The following is an 8,800-nucleotide window of genomic DNA, read 5'->3' on the forward strand; positions in this document are numbered from 1 at the left end:
CAGCAAACCGTTTTTGTCTCTGCAGGAGGCGAAAGGGTGACCAGCAGACATGCTAGGAGGGTTGCTGCTGCCACAACCTGGGAGATGTCCCAGGTGAGGAGGGACCCCAGGGATGCCTGGTGGGTGCCCGTTTGGAGGCAAGGGAGGACGCGGTGATCCTCTTGCTGGAAGAGGCACGAAGGACCTCCTGGTCATCTGTGTTTCTGAAGTGGTGCTGGTTTTCTCTAGTGAGACAGATTTTTGTTAGTCTTTTTGTGTGTCTACTTTGTCTGTGTTTCGTGTTACTTACAGTAATGGGACAGACTCAATCTGTGGTGACTCCCCTAAACCTGATTTTAGATCACTGGACAGAAGTGAGGGACAAAGGCAATGAATTATCAGCCAACATCAGGAAAGGACGGTGGCAGACCTTCTGTGCCTCAGAGTGGCCAAACTTTGATGTCGGATGGCCACCGGAGGGGACTTTTGATGCAACTATTATTTCTGCAGTAAAGGGTATTATCTTTGAGGAAGGACCAGGGTCACATCCCGATCAACAAGCATACATCGTAGTCTGGCAAGACCTGGTCCAGAGTTCCCCTCAGTGGGTAAGACCGTGGATTAAGAAGAAGCCAGGCTCCTGAGCCCTTGCCCTCCGCAGTTTAGGGCTTAAAACGCCCAAACCAAACCCAGTCTCAGAAACTAAACCCTCAGCTCCGCCTAAGATCTCTCCCGAGATTGAGGAGCCACCCGAGTGGCCAGAGCCGCTGCCTCCCCCCTATCACCAACCACCACCACAGGCTCCTCCGGCACGAGCTCTGAGTCAGGTGCCACAGGGAGCAGGAGCAGGGGAAGGGAGACCAGCGACTGACACTTGGAGCAGGAGAGGTCTGAGACCTAAAGGACCAGATTCCACTGTCTCTTTACCTCTCCAAGCTGTGGGTCTGGCACCCGCCGGGCCAAATGAAGTTCAGTTTTTACAGTATTGGCCTTTTTCTTCATCTGATTTATACAACTGGAAAGCTAACCACCCTACTTTTTCAGACAACCCTGCATCCCTAACAGGACTGGTGGAATCCCTGATGTACTCGCACCAGCCCATCTGGGATGATTGTCAGCAGCTCCTCCAGACTCTCTTCATGACTGAGGAGGAGAGGATTCTTATGGAGACCCGGAAAAACAGTCAAAACGTAGCGGGTCAACTTTTGCAGAATCTCACTCCAGCAGATATCATCGATGAAGCTATTCCCCACACCCGGCCTCAATGGGACCATAACACAGCTGCAGGTAGGGAAAGGTTGGCCATCTACCACCGTGCTCTGGTGGCAGGTCTTAGAGGGGCATCGAGACACCCCACCAATTTGGCTAAGGTAAGAGAGGTTATGCAAAGACCAACAGAAGCCCCTTTGGTCTTTTTGGAGCACCTCATGGAGGCGTAACCGCAGATATACTCCCTTTGACCCTGAGTCAGATGGGCAGAGGGCTTCTGTTATTGTGACTTTTATTGGGCAATCTGCTGCAGATATTAGAAAGAAGCTGTAGCGTCTTTAAGGAATGCAGGATCTGACAATCAGAGATGTGGTTAAGGAAGCTGAGAAAGTCTATCATAAGAGAGAAACTGAGGAGGAAAAGGCAGAGAGAGAAAAGAAGGAAAGGAGTAAGGAAGAAGATGAAAGGCAGAGAAGGCAGGAAAAGAATTTGAGCAGAATTTTGGCCACAGTTGTAGAAGAGGGAAGATGCCAGGGAACCAGAGGAACTAGACAGACAGGGAACCTGGGCGAATATCGAAGGCAGGAGCCAAGGAGACCAGGAAGAGTCAGGCAACCACCAGACAGAGACCAATGTGCCTATTTCAAAGGGAGAGGCCATTGGGCCAGAGAGTGTCCTGCCACCAGAAAAGGACCTAAAGTTCTGGCCCTCGATGAAAATGAAGACTAGGGGGGTCAAGGCTTGGCCCCCCTCCCAGAGCTAGGGTAACTCTGAGAGTGGAGGGGGCCCCCAAGGACTTTCTTGTTGACACAGGAGCAAAATATTCGGTGCTCAAGAGGGCCATGGGGAGGTTGAAAAGTAAAAGAACTAGAGTTGTTGGAGCAACTGGACAGAATTCATACCCCTGGACTACTAGGAGAACAGTGGACCTGGGAAAAGACAGGTGTCACATTCCCTCCTGGTGATATCCAAGTGCCCTCCCCCCCTTATTGGGCAGAGACCTTCTAACCAAATCAAAGGCACAAATAAGTTTTACCCCCCCGTCGCCAGGGACTGAAGGTGACCTGGGACTCAACCAAATCCCCAGTGTTAACACTTTCCCTGAGGACAGAAGATGAATATAGGCTATATCAAACAGGCCCTCAGAAGCAGCTCCCATCAGAAAGAGAAACAGGGCCCTGGTCCCTGTTCACTGAGGCCTGGGCTGAGACTGGGGGAATGGGGATGGCCAAGAACATACCCCCAATAGTGATTGAGCTCAAAGCTGGGGCTACTCTAATAGGAATCAGACAATATCCAATGAGCAAAGAAGCCAGGATGGGGGATACGTCCCCATATAGAAAGACTGTTACAACAGGGGATTCTAGTCCCATGCAAATCCCCCTGGAATATACCTCTATTGCCTGTAAAGAAACCAGGCACCGGTGACTATTGGCCTGTTCAGGATCTTCTAGAAGTCATCAAATGGGTACTAGATATCCATCCCACGGTGCCCAACCCCTACAACTTGCTCAATTCTCTACCCCCAGACAGAATTTGGTATTCAGTTTTAGACCTTAAAGATGCTTTCTTTTGCTTAAGACTTCATCCCTAGAGTCAGTCCATGTTTGCCTTCGAGTGGAGAGACCCAGAGAATGGTAAAGCGGAACAACTAACCTGGACACGGCTGCCCCAGAGATTCAAAACCTCTCCCACCTTGTTTGACGAGGCGCTCCACAGGGACTTCGCCCCTTTTAGGGCTAACAACCCACAAGTGACTTTGCTGCAATATGTAGATGACATTTTATTGGCCACTGAGAGCCCCCGAGATTGTGAGAAGGGAACAGAACATCTCCTGACTGAATTGGGTAAGTTGGGGTATCGGGCATCATTGAAGAAGGCCCAGCTGTGTAAGACTGAGGTGACTTACTTGGGCTACACCTTGAAAGATGGACAACTCTGGCTGAAAGAGGCCAGAAAACAGACAGTTACGCAGATCCTGACCCCAGCTACCCCTCGTCAGGTTAGAGAGTTTCTCGGGACAGCTGGGTTGTGCAGACTATGGATCCCAGGGTTTGCCACCTTAGTGGCACCATTATACCCCTTGACTAAAGAACAAGGGGAGTTTGCTTGGACGGGAGAACATCAGAAGGCTTTTGATGCCCTGAAGAAGGCTTTATTAGAGGCCCCAGTCTTGGCCTTACAAGACCTGACAAAGCCTTTCACCCTCTATGTCGATGAGAGGAAGGGGGTGGCTAGAAGAATCTTGACTCAGACCTTGGGACCATGGAAACACCCAATGGCTTATCTCTCAAAGAAGCTAGACCCGGTGGCCAGTGGATGGCCTGTCTGCCTGCGAGCCATAGCAGCTACGGCCCTACTAGTGAAAGATGATGATAAACTGACTTTGGGACAGAAATTATCAATAGTGGCCCCTCATGCTCTAGAAAGTGTTGTCAGACAGCCTTCCGATCGCTGGGTGACTAATGCCAGAATGACTCATTACCAGAGCCTTCCCTTGACTGAAAGTATAACCTTTGCCCCACTGGCTGTGTTGAACCCTGCCACCCTGCTTCCCGAGGCTGACAGCTCTGTGATTCACCAATGTGAAGAAATCCTGGCCGAAGAAACGTCCAACAGACTGGACCTGACTGACAAGCCCTGGCCAGAGGTGAAGACCATGTTTACCAATGGAAGCAGCTTCGTGGTGGAGGGTAAGTGAAGGGCAGGAGGGAAGGTGGTGGATGGGAAAAAGATTGTGTGGGCCTCTGCCCTACCCAAGGGGACTTCAGCCCAAAAAGCTGAACTGGTGGCCCTGACTCAGGCCTTAAGGATGGCAGAAGGACAGGGGGTGAATATTTATACAGACAGCAGGTATGCATTTGCTACTGGTCATGTACATGGTGCCATCTACTGTCAGAGAGGGCTACTAACTTCAGCAGGAAAAGAAATTAAGAGCAAAGGAGAGATTTTGAGCCTCTTAGAGGCAATTCACCTTCCAAACAAGGTAGCCATAGTCCACTGCCCTGGTCATCCAAAAGGAACAGACTTTATTGCAAAAGGAAACCAGATGGCAGATCTTGAAGCAAAAAAGACTGCCCAAGGACCCATGATTTTGGCCATCAAACTCAAATTAAGGGCCCCCGATCCCACTGAAGAACCGGGGAACAAGCCAGTTCTGTGGGAAAAAGAAAGCCTACAGTAGTTATCTGGGATTCATCAATCAACCCACTTGGGGCCTGAGAAGATGATAAAAATAGTGGCCCGGTCCAGATACAAGATTCCAAGGTTAAAGGAACTAGCGCACAGGTTGGTGCAAGAGTGCAAAGCTTGTGCTTTCACTAATGCAGGCCACCATCAGGAGGTGTAAGGAACCAGACTACGGGGAGACCAACCGGGTTCGTATTGGGAGGTCGATTTCACTGAAGTGAAACCTGCCAGGTATGGTAACAAATATCTTTTAGTATTTATAGATACTTTCTCAGGATGGGTTGAGGTGTTCCCTACCAAGAAAGAGACTGCTACCGTGGTGGCTAAGAAGATTTTAGAAGAAATCCTGCCCAGGTTTGAGGTGCCAACAGTAATTGGGTCAGACAATCGGCCAGATTTCTTCGCCCAGGTAAGCCAGGGACTGGCCAAACAATTGGGGTTTGATTGGAAATTACATTGCTCATACCGACCCCAAAGCTCAGGACAGGTAGAGAGAATGGATAGAACCTTAAAAGAGACCTTAACAAAATTGACCATAGAGACCGGCGGGAATGATTGGACAGCCTTACTCCCTCTTGCAATGTTCCGACTTCAGAACACACTGAGAGTCTTGGAGTTCACTCCTTTTAAGATCTTGTATGGCTCTTCACCTCCCATATATGAAACCCTTGAAAGTGCAGCCCATCCTGATGATTGTTATATCCCCCCTTAGCCTATCCTAGCCAGACTAAAAGCTTTAGAGACTGTGAAAAAGGAGATCTGGGGAACCTTAAAGAACTCCTATGCTCCTAAAGAAGACTCGGTACCACACCAGTTTGAGGTCGGAGATGTGGTCCTGGTGAGGTGACATCGGACGGGGAACCTTGAGCCACAGTGGAAAGGCCTGTATCTGGTCCTGCTGACAACCCGCACGGCAGTGAAGGTAGATGGCATTGCCACGTGGATCCACACCTCACATGTGGAAAGAGCACCTCTGGACTCTCGACAAGATGGATGGATTGTGGAGTGGACTGATAATCCTCTTAAACTATGCCTACATAACAGGCACTCCTCAGGTGATGGGGAGTAATCCCCATGTTCCTCAGCAGCTTACTTGGCAAATTATAGATTTAGGTGCTGGCACTGTTGTAAACAGTACACAACAGGTTGCCCCTCCAGGTACCTGGTGGCCTACCTTATATTTCTGTCTCTGATAGATCAACCAAGCAGCTTTAAGTACTCCCCCCAATCAAGTACACAGTTTTGTGTTTTACAGCTGTCCTGGTACTGACAAGGACATATATTGTGGGGGCTCTCAACTTTTGTAGAAGATGGAGTTGTGTTACCTCGAATGATGGAGATTGGAGGTAGAATATGCCATCCACTCAAGATAGATTAACTTTTTCCTTCGCTAATTCAGGGTCAGGCAAATATATGACAATGGAATTATACAAACATAGGCCGTGCTCCCCAGCTGATTTAGATTACATAAAGATAGAATTTACTGAAAAGGGAAAGACAACTGACTTTTCTAGGTGGTGTAATGGCATGACCTGGGGTTTAGTCTTTTACAAGTATGGAGGAGGGGTGGGATCTATCCTCCTCATTTGCTTGAAGATAGAAAGTCTCCCTGCCCAACTGATAGGCCCCAACAAAGTGTTACCTGAACAGAGACCACTTCCACCAGATGGTCCTATGGCTCCTTTACAACCCACAAAAGGGAGCCTTCTCACTGAATAACCCTGAAGCTCCCCTTTCACCACCACATCCATTCCAAGCACTGAGCAAAGACTGTTGAATTTAATTCAAGGAGCCTTTACTGTGTTAAATGGCTCTCGACCTAATATGACTAAGCCTTGCTGGCTCTGGCTTTCTTCAGGACCCCCTTACTATAAAGACATTGTAACAACAGGGGCTTTTAACAACACCACTAGCCATGACGCCTGTGTATGGAACAGTAAAAATAGACTTACTCTTACTGAAGTTTCAGGACAAGGACTTTGCTTGGGGAGCCCCCCTGCTGCCTATAAACATCTATGCAGTAAGACTCTTAAGAGTCAGAAAACTTTGTCTTGGCTTCATGCTTTTTCTCACCTCTCCATACCCCCTTTTTCATTTTTAGACCCCTTTTCATGTAAACCAAGTTTGTCTGTGTCCACAGGTGGCTATAGTTATGATGATTCTTTGTATAGTTCTCTTTGTTTCTACTCGGTTGATTTCAGTCCTGAGTTTCATTATTTTCTGCCATTTACTTCTCTTGGGTATATTTCGTTCTTTTTTTCTAAACCATTCAGATGAGCTGTTAATCTGTTACTGTATGATCTCTCCAATTTCTTTCTCTATCTCTCTCTTTTAATATCAGGATAGTTCCTGTGTTTATGGGAAAAAAGGCTACACGTTTACATTCCATAATTTACATAGTAGCTTAATCAAGGTTAACATTGAAAGCTGACTTAATGACTCTAAGAGATGTATGACCTTTTCATAGATTGCTTTTAACCTATTTTAGCCCTCTTTTTCAACATCCAGAATTAAAAATGTAGTCAACTTTATTGCAGTAATTTTTTTTAAACCAAAAGCAATAAGTGAGCAAGCATCTATGTCCCTATTGTTTTCTAAGATTCAATAACCATACCAGATATCCGTTTACATTTTTTTCTGCATGCTCTCAGCATTTGTGTTCAGGGAGTGCCAAACATTGAGTACTGAGAAACATACCTATAAGAGCAATGTTCATTCTTCAAGGGACATGATAGAGTGTTTGTAGCATTCAGCACAACAAGACTTGAACTGTTTCCTAAATGTGTTTCTACATGTATTAATGTCTTTGTTTCTTTTTTCTTTTTTTATTTTTTCCCAATCTGCTTTTATACCATTTTAATTACATGCAAGTGTTAAGGTCAGTTCTAGGTTGAGGAATTAGCAATAAAATAGATGCAAATAGTCAAGAAGAAGCAAGACAAAAACACAAACAGTCGAAGAACAAGCAAGGCAGTAAACAAAGTCCCATTATCACTCCCATTATCACTGTTTCTAAAGGCTTATCAAGATGACCAAAATATCTGAGTCTACTTTCTTGTCCTAGCCCAGAGTCATTTTCATGCCTGAAGCCCTGTTCTAGCCTAAGATTTAGATTCCTGCCTGAAATTGCTTCTTTGTTCTAGCCTAATGTCAGATTCCTGCCTAAAGCCTATTTCCTTGTTCTTGGCCAATGTCAGATTCCTGCCAAGCAGCTCTAAAAGCTCTCCACATCACCCCCTTTTTTATTTCATAAACAAGACTGAGCCTGTCTTAGATCATTCTGACAAGAATGCCTTCCTTACACATTGCGGAATATGCATTATCAAAAGCAATGCACTTCTGTCTTAGGTGGGTAAGGCTCTGTGCAGAATCTTCCCTGTCCTTGGATTGCCAGCTTGCTAAATTAATAACTCTTTCTGGGGGTCCATTTTCAGTTTCAATCCATGTACTTTGGCTGCTAACATGTTGACGCTGTTAAAGACATGCTTTAACATGATGGGCAGGAATAAGAGTATTCCCAGGACAAAAAGAGCTAGCATAATCAAGCTATATATGTCATCCTTGAAGCCTGACCAAAATGAAAATACTGACCTCAGACCATAAATAATTTTATCAGCAGTGTTTGCAGCATCAAAGCTCAGCAGAGCAGCATTCTTTAAATTAATAATCTCACTATGCAAAGTTAAATCGTCAAGAGAGATGTTAGGATTATGTCAAATACCCTGCAAGTGTCTTTAAACTTTTTCCTAATTTTGCTATCATTGTAAATTTTAGAAGTGACACAATTCCATTGGTATTTGGAATGACACTCAAGATGGCTCCTTACTCTTAAACTCTGAACCTTCTTCCAATAATTTGAATAGGATAAAGAGCATCAATCCATTGTTCCAAGCCCCTATCTAAATCCTCTTGTATACTCAATACATTAATAACATTTTTTTTGCTAAATGATAAACAAAAGTAGTTGTCTTAACTTCTTGTGTCAAAGCAATTGCAGAAGCAGTGGTGCTAGCAATTAATGTAATTAAAGCTGTTATACCAGCAATAATCAAACTCATTTCTCTCTTGCTTCTGCTTAAAGCCTAACTCACTTCTTCCAGAACTTCCAAGCTTTTTTTTCACAATACTAAGGTCCTGTACTATTCAGGGCAATAAAACAGAAGCTGATTGATAGACCCCCATAACAAACATGCCAGGTTTCAGCACACTAACACAATTGGAAAGTGTACAATCAATACAACTTACATTAAATACTGTAGAAGAAACAAAAGTAATTTTAACATGACAATTAACAGAGCCTAAACACATGCACTAACACTTATTTGAAATCCAGATCCTGTCCCAACTTTATCTCTTATTAACATAATATCTTTATGGAGGCACTCAAGACTATGAGATTTCCTCTTAGCGCTGCTTTCACTGT

At 45.4% G+C, this 8,800-nt stretch overlaps 1 pseudogene; it reads left to right on the forward strand.

The window, feature by feature from the left end:
- The first annotated feature begins 293 nt into the window (after window positions 1-293).
- LOC114630493 lies at window positions 294-5,446 on the forward strand (annotated as a pseudogene).
- The last annotated feature ends 3,354 nt before the right edge of the window (window positions 5,447-8,800 follow it).

The sequence above is a fragment of the Grammomys surdaster genome, unplaced genomic scaffold (assembly GCF_004785775.1).
Source record: "Grammomys surdaster isolate TR1022 unplaced genomic scaffold, NIH_TR_1.0 67, whole genome shotgun sequence".
In the NCBI taxonomy this organism is placed as follows: Eukaryota; Metazoa; Chordata; class Mammalia; order Rodentia; family Muridae; genus Grammomys; species Grammomys surdaster.